Raw genomic sequence first — 12,136 nt, forward strand, 5'->3', positions numbered from 1 at the left:
GACCGTCCTCAAGACTTGGACGTCACCGTTTGAACACTCGGTGATTATCCATGTTTGTGTTCGTTTGGAGTTCCCGGAGGTCTCGGCTCGCGTGCCCTGCCTCAGGATCTCCGAACTCAACCGTTTAGTGTCTGGTTTTGCACCAAACACTTGCATCTTGCCTTTAAGAGGCAGGGTAGGGCTTGTGGACCATCCCCACCCACCACCGGCAGTGGCTAGAGGCCACCGGCTGGTTTTTGCTACCATCGGCACTTTTGTTTGCCGGTCGGCACATTTTATTGCCGGTCGGCATAGTTTATTGCCGGTCGGCACCTTTTTTTGTCGAAGTGACATTTTTGGGCAGCCGACCACTGTTCATCCACTTTATAGAGATATTTTGTGCCAGCTGTGATAGCTGGCACCAACTCTTCCCTCCTCCATACACGTGTATGGAGGGATCTCCCTCTAGCCAAGCTTGTTGTATAAGCTTTGCAAGAGGGAGTCCTTTAAGAGGGGGTCTTTCCTCTTGGATCTAGGTTAGACTTTGGCAACCAAAAACCAGAGCTTTGAGATATAGATACATATCATCTCTATATCTCTCTCTCTCTCCTCCTTTGTGTGTGTTTCTTAGCTCAAAAGGTAGTTTTTACCTTACTTTTGCACCATTACACACACTATTACACCTCATTCCGAGATTGAGGGACTTGGAGGGTTGTTTCTTGATTTTTTGGACTGGTTTTGATCAAAAGAAGAGGGCTAGACCATTTGTTCTTCAAGGGTTCTTCAATGGTGAGCATCTTGCTTTTTATTCCCCAAACTTGCAATAGTTTTCTACCTATCTTGCTTGCTATTTTAGCTCTTGTGTATAACATAAAAAAGGTTTATATTTTCATGCTTTAGAACTTTCATTAAGGTGGTTTGGTGTTTTGAGTGCAAACTCACTCTATTAGGCCTTGTTTGGCCACTTTTGTTGCCTCTTTGGTTAAGCTTTGGTCATCTTTGTATCTTGATCTCTTCACCACTGAAAATCAGTGTATTTTTAGTGTTAAAAAAAGTCGGTTTGAAGTCTTGCATAGGGGAGGGACACCCCTCTCCCTTTATGGTCTTGTTTCCTTGAGTTGTGGCCCAAAAGGGTGACATGCATGCTTGCTTGGTTTTTGCTTCATTTGAGAACTTTTTGGGTGTTTTTAGGTCATGTGGGATCTCTGTTTTTGGCTGGATTTGTGCCTCCTTGTATGCTTGTAATACTTGCTTTGTATTGCTCCATTTTGCTTAGAAGTGTATCTCATGATTAGGCCATGATTCTTGTGTGTGTTGGGTTGGTTCCATGAAGATGTTAGCACTATTTTTTCATGCTTAAAACCTGTTGGTTATCCCTTTGGTCATGTTTGACATGTTTGATATGGTTGCCATGCGTTTTGGCTTGTGAGCCCTCAAGTACATGAATCACTAGCATGCCTTAGTTGATCCACTTTAATGAGTTGAAGTTGTTTGCCATGCTATTTTAGTCCAAGAATCATGTTTGCATGTGTGCATGCTTGACCTCTTTCATGCCTTGGGGGTGTACTCTCTTATGCCTAGGAAAGAGTCTTGGTGGTAGCATTTCATAAGAGGTATTGTAGCTGCCATACTAGGAGGTTTCGAAGTCCCATTTTGCATGTAAAATTTCTGTTCTTATTTGTCTAAATCATGCCATGAGAAGTCATGTTGGTGGGGGTAAGTTGTCTCCTTTTTGTGCCTTAACCTTAGGACCATAAGTTTGCTTGTTAACATGAGATGTTGCCCAACATTTTGAGCACTTTTTGATGCTGTTTTGGGGTGGACTGAGGTCTGTCCTTTTATGGTTCAAGGCCCCCATCGCATGCTTGCTTCATGTTTGTTGTATGGTTGTTCCATCAAGCCTCGTAGCATGTGAATCCCATTCCCAAATTGGTCCATATTCGCATCACATTTGCATCTTGCATGCTTGGCATTACACATTTGTCATGTTAGTTGCATAGTACTTATTGTGCCTTGCATCTTGGCATCATGTTACATGTTGAGCCGTGTTTGCATAACATGCATTGCATTTACTTGGTTTGGGGTGTCAAACCAAGTGTGGGAATCAAGGAACATTCATACTTCAAGTGATGTAATGTGCCTCGATTCCCGGTCACCGGGGCCTTTGATTCCAACTTGATAAGGCTTCGGTTTTCATTTTGTTTGTTGCATGCATCTTTATATCAAATGGCAAATTTGATTCTTTGAGCCACCATGCACCATTGGTGGCTCGAAGATCGAAGGACATGCTTCCTTGAGTTCAAAACATGATAGGAAGTATGGCCATGCTTACATATGCCTGAAAACCCCATGCCATGCACTGTCTATTCTCTGTTTGCTGTCAAACTGTCTTCTTTAGGAAGTTTCTGCCGACTGGCAGAATTTAGTGCCAACCGGCAATCTTTTAAGTGCCGATGAATCCAAGAACAGCCGATGAAAATTGTAGAGTGCCGGTGGAAATTCTGTCTGGCCGGTGGTGCTCTGTAGCTTTTAAGGAACCTGCTCCAGGACTTGGGCAATTTTCAGAGAGACAAGGCAGTACAAACAGAGGTGGCAGGGGTACGGTACGGGTTTTTTGGGCAAGTCAAGTTCCGAGCATGCATCATATGCGCATCCCGAGGCAGAGGCTGCGGCCACCCTCTCCTTTCTTTTGCATCTTTTCTCCTAATTAATTAGAATTTTTTTGTAATAATTTTGTTTGTTTATTATTTGGGACTGTAATATTTCATTTGTTTATTATTTTGGGACTGTAATATTCATTTGGACCCTCTGAGTGAGGGTGAATATGTAATAAGTGTGGGTGAGTGTGTGTATGTCTTCCAATCCCCATTTCTTTCTTCCCTTTTATTTAGAGTGTTTACCTTTGACATGCATAGACGTTAGGGAAATTGAACCTCATAAGGAATTATGAACTTTGTCTTATTCTTTGCTTTATGTTGGTTTACTTTAGGGTGTTTACACTCCACAAGGTCAATCTCGACCTCCTTTTGCCATGGGTCGTAGTAATTATGTTGAGGTAATATAACATATTGTTTGTTTTTTAACATGAAAATGCATTATGAATTTTTTTTTAAAATGCATTTTCTTATTCTTTGCTTTATGTTGGTTTACTTTAGGGTGTTTACACTTCACAAGGTCAATCTCGACCTCCTTTTGCCATGGGTCGTAGTAATTACGTTCAGGTAATATTTCATATTGTATGTTTTTAAAAATGAAAATACATTATTATTTTTTTTGATGGACATTCTTCTTTTATTTGTGTTGGTTTACTTTAGGGTCATGGTCGCGAATCCCAATCTCAACTTTCTTTTGCCACGTGTCATACTAATTATGCCGAGGTAATATTTCATATTGTATGTTTTGTAAAATGAAAATACATTATTACTATTTTTCATTTCATACTTTATTTTTTTACGTTGGTTTACTTTAGGGTGATGGTCGTGCAACCTATATTTCTCAACCTCAATCCCAATCTCGACCTGAATCCCAATCTCAACCTTCATTTGTCATGGGTCGTACAAGTGTACATCATGTCATGTATCCTACATATGATGTGAGTTGTAATTGGTTACATACTTTACATTGAAAATGTAGTATAGATTCTAAAAAAAGTTTAATACATGTATCACTATTGCAGGGAAATAACACGCCTCAGTCAATGCCGCCTGATTCAATGCCTTTACTGTATCCCACTCCGACATTGTTTCAGAAATTGCTTCGAGATATTACTGCAGTCCAACTGACACAAGCCTCACATAGTCCTGTTGACAGTCGTGTGGATGGACATCCCTGGAAGGCTTGCACTGAACGATGATGTTATTATATTTGTGGATTTGGGTGTTTTTTTTTATGTTCGGTGCGATTTGGATATTTTTGATGGACAATTTTTTTTTATGTATTTGTAATGTTTTGTGGGATTTGTATAATTTTTATGGATATATTTTTTATGTATTTGTAATGTTTGGTGGGATTTAAATTTTTTTATGGACATTTTTTATTACACCCAAGAAGGGGTGAGAGTTTAGTATTAATGTATTAATTACACCCAAGAAGGGGTGAGAGTTTAGTTTACATTCTTAATTTCTAGAAAGTGCACAGCTTTAAACTTTGCATGCCATATGATACCAATTCTCACAATTGGGATATTCAAAATAAGAATGGAGATATATAATGCTTTAGTTTGGATGACATCATTAAAAACTAAAATCAATGTTTCTATGTCAATTTGAATTTTAAAATTTTCTGTTTTGATTACACCCTATAATGTAATGGACAGGTTGAACTTATTTCCGGTTATTTACTGTTTTGATTACACCCTGTAATGGACAGGTTTGATTTTATTTCCTGTTTTGATTACACCCTGTAATGGACAAAATACACTTATTCCCTGTTTTCATTACACCCTGTAACGGACATGTTGAACATAATCATAACCATACAAAGTGCACAACATAACCATACAAACTGATTACACAGATTACACAGCTCTGCTGGACAAAATGAACAAAATAACCAAGTGCCATTACATAACCATATAACCATACAAAATTAACAAGTCCAGTTAACCATACAAACATATAGTTTACCTAACCACATAACCATACAACCTGCCACTAGCTGTCATGGGTCGCAAAGATTACAAAACTATTACATTTTTATAACTAACACGATCCCAATTACAAGCAAGATACACAACCCATAAATACGACTCGAATTTTGATTTATGTCTGTTTCCAACTTAAGCATCTTCGCCCTCATAAATTGCAGTTCTTCACTTTGAAATTGAAGTTGTTTATTCATAAGTCGAAGTTGTTGTTCGGTGACAGTTGACATATTTTCCATTTGCACTACTCCTTCACGTCTACCTTGTGAATTTGTAGGCAAGCACCATCCCATAAAATCGCCGCAATTTTTACAACAATAAAATAATTTGTTTCTGTTTTGTTCCGTCTCCGAAATTTGAATAGTTGCTTTCTTATGACATTTAGGGCAATTTCTGTTGTTGAACGTCAACTGATCTGAGGTACCTCCGTTAACAGTTGAACTTGACATCTGCAAAATTATGCACACAATTCATAGTAAAGTTATATACACATTCAACTTGAATCATATCATTCCTACATACACCTGCTGGTTCAGATTTTGTATATGCTTTGTTATGTTATAGTGGCCAAGTGTTTTTTAAATTCATGATTTACATGACATGGGCTGTAATGGTGCCTTGTGCATTATAAGTTCAACTTATCCATGGTAAGCAGTGTCATGATAGAAAATTCTAAGATGAATGGTATTACATATATCCTGTTGATAAAAGCCTAATGTGACAGCAAACGAGAAAATCTTGCAGATTATGCATTGACAAGTTAAAGAGAAAAAAAACAAGGATTACGTGGACTGTATATCCATTGCTCAAATTCTCCAATTTTTTCTTAACTAATTTGTTTAGGTATCTTTATTGTGGAGTTGGGTGCTGTGTTGGTTCCTATTTTGTTGTTTGTTCTAATACTATAGATTGTCCATTTTTATGGAAAGACGATTACCAAAGTAGGAAACACAGTTAAGCAGCGAGCAGGTTGACCCCTATGTCTAGTTGACCTCACCTTTTAGTATATTTACATGAACCATAGCAAGGGTGACCCGTCGGGTAGAGTGCAATATTGCTTGGTTCTCCACATATCAATAATTGTATGGTTTGACTACTTGATTGTAATAATTCTCTCAAAGCATCTTCATCTATCTCATCAAGATTGCAGTTTGAAAGATGGTTAGGTTCCAATTAGTAATTAATTGGTAGTTGTGGCGACTTAAAAAATTATGAGTCTTGAAAAAAAAGAAAAGCAAAAAAAGCATCCCATAATAACAAAGAGTAACTTAAATAGTCTAGTGGGATATATGGAACTAGTTTATGCAAAATCACCAATTTATGAATTTGTAATACTATTAAAAAGTGTATTAATTGACATTGTTTTGTGATCAGTTTTGCTTCTTGTGGTCTTTTCCCCTACCTACATACACTATCTGGGCAATATTTGCAATTGGATTATGAAGTTTATTTCTAGTGGTTCTAAGCTATTACCCATGCTTTTAAGCCATAATGCTTTTTTTGCTTCTCTTTTTTTTCAAGACTCATAATTTTTTAAGTCGCCACAACTACCAATTATGCATTTAATCAATTATCTTCCATCAAAATCAATGAAACCAAACAAGACCAAGTTATAGGTGCACAATCAAATTAACCCTAAATAGAATCCAAACGTCTAGCAATGAAGAAGAACAAGCGGATTGAGAGAAATTGAAACAATTGAGGAATTTAGAGAGAGAAAGAGAGAGAACTAAAATGCAGTAGTTTAATAATTACAGATAGTAGTATATGATGATTGATAAGACAAGATGTATACATGTCCATTAAAAATTTAAACTGAGTGAGTGTTTATGAAATTGCTACAATTGAAATCATCTTTATATCTACACATCTTTGTGGATATATATATATATATATACACAGAGAATGAACTGACCTTAATCGGCGATTTTACGATCGATAGAGAGGGGGTTTGGTTTGTTCTTCTCTGGAATTTATGGAGTTCAGATCTTCGGCCGCTTCTCCTCTCCTTCGTGTCCTCTGTCTAGGGTTCAAAAATGGAAAGGGGAAAGGTGAATATGAAGAAAAGAAAGGAAAAAAATATATATATATACAAAACGGCGTCGTTTTGTAGTGCTGCTGGGAGTGCTGCTGGGAAGAGCGGCCGAAGATCTGAACTCATAAAACTGACGGTGGTCTTTAAAGTGGTAGTGTGCTCATGTATGAGACTTAACCGTAACTAATAAACCTTGATTTTCTATGTTATAAATCGATTTTGATAATTTTTAAATATTAGGGTAACTATTTGCGTCATGGAATGAGCATCAGGCTAGATATTGATTTTTAAAATTTTTGATTTAATAGGTCCAAGTTTAAAATTTATTGAGCCAAAAAGATATTGATATATCTAAAATGACACCTATCTGTCTAGAGTTTATCTATTTATTTATTTATTCAAATGTCACCTATTTATACATGTATTACCTATTTGTTAAACTATATATCCAAATGCCACTTATTTGTACACGGATTATCTATCTATTCATATATTTATGCAACGTCATCTACCTGCCCATCTCACCTTCACCAGCCACGGTTGTCGACCACCGTTGTTGGCCATTGTCGATGGCCGTTCATCAAAAATATTAAATCTTAGACCAAAAAATATGTGGCCCCATTGGTGTAAAGTTTTTATCAATTATAACTTCTTAATAATTACATTATTTTTTTGGGTCAGTTAATTTTAAATTTTTAGTAGTGCATAATTTCACGGGGTTGTCAAATTCTTAACACGTTTTTCATGTGTAGCAAAAATTTCAACTACTACCATATCAAACATGTATTATGTATATTACATTAACCGAAGCATAGTAGCGTTCTCACCTTTGATTATTGTTGACTATCAATCGGTCAATAAAACAAATTGACAAGTTATCCAATGTTGACAAGTTATCTAATGATTAAATAATAATAATAATAATAAATAAATAAATAAACTCACAAAAATAATATTTAGTTTAAATCAGTACTGGTATGATGAAACTTGCATTTTAATGAATTTTGATCTTACATTACTTTTTTGACATTTTTTTGTTTTTTTTTCTAATTCTTGATTCTTATAATTAGTGATTGAAAACATCATGTAGCCAGTATCCACCCAATAATAAATAGCAAAGGATGTGACAATTTTTTAAGAAAAATATAAACAAAATGACCACATTATGTATATCATTGAGTAAACACACATCTACTATTAGACTGTGCTCATATCGTCATTCTAAGTTATCTAAACTTAATTAATATATTTGAGAGGCTCCTCCACACATTGCTAATTAATTTTGAGTTAGATACTTTAACATGGTATCAAAGTTTAGTTTTGGATAGTTTTTGGTGCGTTATATCTCGCCTCTCATTTCTCTGTTATCTTTAAATGTTATTCGGGCGAGTCAACGATTTCTTAGGAGTAATGGACAAGAAATATTTTTTTTAAATTCTATTGTGATTTAAGTTCTTCATATGAGAAAAGTCATTTGATTCGTTTGACAATTGAGAGCCAACCACTATAGATTTCGGATTATAAATATGGATCCCAAAACATATTTCCTGTCTATTCCAAAAAATGGGTTGTAGGAAGATTTTATTAGCTGTTTTGGATGCAATGTTGATTGTTATGCTTCTACTGCCTTTTCATCAAGTGGCTTCAAGGGAACTAGCTGGGACTTCCCACTTTCTAGTTGCTGGTGAGTCTGCCTCTCTTATGTTTTCCATTTTTTTCCCCCCTCTCCTTTTATTAATCTTAACATGCAAAATGCAATTTATGTTTATTTTGACACGAAAAAACAAAACAAAACAAAAACAATTACATCAAAAATTTACCCCTTGAGATATGTTTAACATACGATTTGCTTCCTATAGTTCAGAAAATTACATCCTACCCTTTGAAGTTTCTAATTTCATAACAAATGACTCCATTTTATCAATAAATCATTAAGCAAATTAATAATTTTTAATAATTTTAAAAAATATATTTAAATTAATAATTTAATAAATTTCATTATTGTATAAGAAAAACAATTATAAATTTCATTTTTTAGTTAATTCTATTAAATAAAAAATTCTAACAAGTAAGTATTTATAATTTTCTAAATTACTGGGCAATCCGTGTTAAAGAATTGCTATGTTAATAGGGTTATTTATTATTAAAATTTCCTTTGGAATAGATTCTCAAATTTTAAATTTAATGTGACTTAGATATGGCTAAAAGTTATGATTAATTTGTTATTACTAAATAAAGATTTTAAAATTTTAAAATTATAGATATATTTAGAATCAATAGTTTTACGCCATGTGTATTTATGAACTTTAAAAATGAAATAATTTGTAAAATTTATATTAATACTTTAAAGCTCCTATATTCTCTCATACGAAAAATCACTTTACGGATATATCTACAAGCAACAAACTCATGCTATGCACGAAATGAATTTTTTTTTTAAAAAAATGCAATATATTATGAAATAAAAAAATTCATCATATTTATTTGAACTCTATAAAACAATTTCTATTAAACCAAAAATAGTTCAATAATTTTAAACTAACTACTAAAATTTAATTATTAAAAGAATATCAAATTTCATTAAAAATTATTATATTCTATATTGGTTAGGTGAATTGTTTACTAAATATATTTTGTATAGACGAGCGAGGGTCATATTGAGTTGAATTGCACAGCATTTGGTAGTGTTTTCTGAATATGATTTGAGAATAAAGTTATATTTTGAGTTTGTGAGTTTTAGAATTATGATTTGAGTGTGTAAAATTTGTTTGGTGAATGAGTTTTCAAAAGAGTTTTAAATTAAGCGGAGAATTTTTGATGTGACATATGATATTTGATACAAAAACTTACGACTCATAACCAAACACACAACTCAAAATTATATTCAAAGCTCATAAAATTTTTTAAAAAATTCCGGATTTTTTTATTTAAAATATAAAAAATAATAGATGCCAATTGTAAAAAAAAATAAAATAAAAAATATTAACATTGTTTCAGTCAACCGGCCAGACGTCCGGGAAGACGACCGGTTAGCCCAAATTTTCCCGCCTTGAAAAAAGTTTTCAAAAGTGGGTGTGTAATTAATTTTTGAAAATTCTAAACAAACAACACACTTAGAATAATGGGTAGAAATGTGTTTGGAGAGCTTCTTCAAACACAACCACATGTCTACTTAACCCCAACACGATATATATCAGGATTAATAGAGTTATCCTAACTCTAGAAAGTTTTTTAAATTTCAAACCCGCTCAATTAATCCATTATACATGGATTATCATTATTATTATTATTATTATTATTATTATTATTAGTTGGGGTCTTGAAGTACTTTTAAATGAGTTTTTCATTTTTAATAATAATTTCAATTTAGACCATTAGCAAAATTTAATTGAAAATGATTTTTGGCTTTTTAACAAATATTTTAGTTTAGGCTCTAAACACACACACACACTCACATATTTTCTTATTGTTCATTTTTTTTATATAAATATTTTCAAAAAAAAAATGTAGATATGTAGAATGTGGAAAATAAATTATTTCAAAAGTTATTGTTTGAGTTTGAAAACTTATTGAAATATGAAAAAAAAAAGGTACTAATTTTTTTTTATATTTCAATAAAAAAAATTAAAATTATCTGATTACAATTATCAAATCAATTTGTATATACATGAATGATCTAAAAACACAAAATTTAAAAATTAATGTTTCAAATTATTAAAGTGAGACCTATGATCGAAATTAAGCTGGTGCAGTCCAAGTCTTGCATGGAAACAATCTAATTCTTTAGATGTAGATTGCAAGGGAAACACAACTCACATATAACACGGATGAAAGAGGTTGGATAATTATGAATCCTAATTTGGTGTAAGAGCATCTCTATTTTTTAATTTCTAATTTAGTTAAATTTAACTTTAATGAAAAAGTATTCAAAAATGATCTTTAAATCTTTTATTAAATGTTCATCAAATTAAGGGAGAAATTTTCTTTTTTCTGGTTGTTTTGCTCGTTGGTTTCTCACCAACTTGGAGGTTAGAGCTTGTTTCAGCTCCAAGCTCCTCTTTATTGATGTAATTCTTGTTTAATTCATCAATAAAGACTTCGTTTGCCGATCAAAAAAAAAAAAAAGGGAGAAACATATTTTTATTAAATTGAGAATTCATCAAATTTGAATTTGATGAAAAGCTTAGAAGATAAAAACCTTGGAGATGATTTTTTTTTTCCATAAAATTTTAATGAAAAGAGAAATTTAAAAAAAGAGGAGAATTTCAAAAAGATATTGATAAAAATTTGATGAAAAGATTGGAATAGTTCATATCAAATTATTATTTTTTAAATTAAAAACAATTAGATAAAATAATAAATAAATAAAAATACTCTAACATATGACATTGGTCTTGCTAAAACAGACATGACGGTGATGAATACGAATATGAATATGAAAACAAAGCTTAAAGAGGCTGATATGAAGAATGCTGATCCAGAGGATGGCAACTACGAAGAGCCTGCTGGTGGTCCATGACCTAGTTATTGTTCATGTTTGCGGTCTGCTTTTACATGCAACTTTGATTAATAAAACCTTGGACATGGTTGATTGATCTTTCACATAATTATATTATTGTTTGTTTTTTGTTATTGTTTTTTTAAATATGATGGGAATGAAATAAAATTCAATGGAAGGTTTTCCAATGCTCTACTTGTTTACCCAATTATATTCTCACTTTTATCTTTAATTCACATGGAACCAAAAGTTTATTGTAATTTAAAAATTAATAATTATAAAGTGAAAATTTTAAAAATTATTTTCCAACTTCTTGGTAATTTATTTATTTTTAATTTGTGTCTTATAAGTTGTAAGCATAAGCTAATCACAGTGGGGTTATTTGGTACAACTTATTTGAGCTTCTTATAATTTATTTTATTTTGAGAGTCTATGTCAAACTATTTGATATAATTTTTGCTTATAATTTATTAGACAAAAATCAGTTAAACAAGTTTAAAAAATTGATTATGTGAAAGTTATTGAAAGGATGCTTTATTTATATCATCAAACAAATTACTAGTTCACAATAGTTGGAAAGTTATCAGAGCCTACCTAACAATCAATTACCAAGTCAAAGCTCAACAACTTGTTATATACAACTCCCATAATGGAGAAAGTATTAAATTTCTCTATAAGAATTGAACCCAAGATACTAAAACAAATATGTAATTCTCATTTTTTTAACCCAAACTTAAATTTCGAATGAATTGAAAATTAAAGAACTATGTGCCAGAGACTAGTGGGTTGAATTGGACCGATCTAATTAATCTCCAAATAGGAATATACTATGAGATTAGTTATTGGGGGAATTATAAATCAATGCAATTTCAAAATAAATTTCTAATCAATAATAAAATTTACTAACTTTAATAATTAAAATTATAAGTTTTTTTCATGAGTTTGTAATTTTTTTTGGTTCTTACCACTGATTAGCAATTTC

At 32.4% G+C, this 12,136-nt stretch overlaps 2 long non-coding RNA genes across 2 annotated transcripts; both read left to right on the forward strand.

Annotated features, from left to right (window-relative positions):
* Positions 1-3,129: 3,129 nt before the first annotated feature.
* LOC145794645 (uncharacterized) lies at positions 3,130-3,703 on the forward strand. The gene is made up of 3 exons (XR_014334577.1): positions 3,130-3,200; positions 3,294-3,356; positions 3,449-3,703. It is a non-coding gene; the product is annotated as an uncharacterized LOC145794645 (long non-coding RNA).
* A 4,445-nt stretch (positions 3,704-8,148) lies between these two features.
* Positions 8,149-11,342, forward strand: LOC145794646 (uncharacterized). Its single transcript, XR_014334578.1, has 2 exons — positions 8,149-8,340; positions 11,063-11,342. It is a non-coding gene; the product is annotated as an uncharacterized LOC145794646 (long non-coding RNA).
* The last annotated feature ends 794 nt before the right edge of the window (positions 11,343-12,136 follow it).

This window comes from Camellia sinensis, chromosome 7 (genome assembly GCF_055761805.1).
Source record: "Camellia sinensis isolate YWXY chromosome 7, ASM5576180v1, whole genome shotgun sequence".
NCBI classification, from domain to species: Eukaryota; Viridiplantae; Streptophyta; class Magnoliopsida; order Ericales; family Theaceae; genus Camellia; species Camellia sinensis.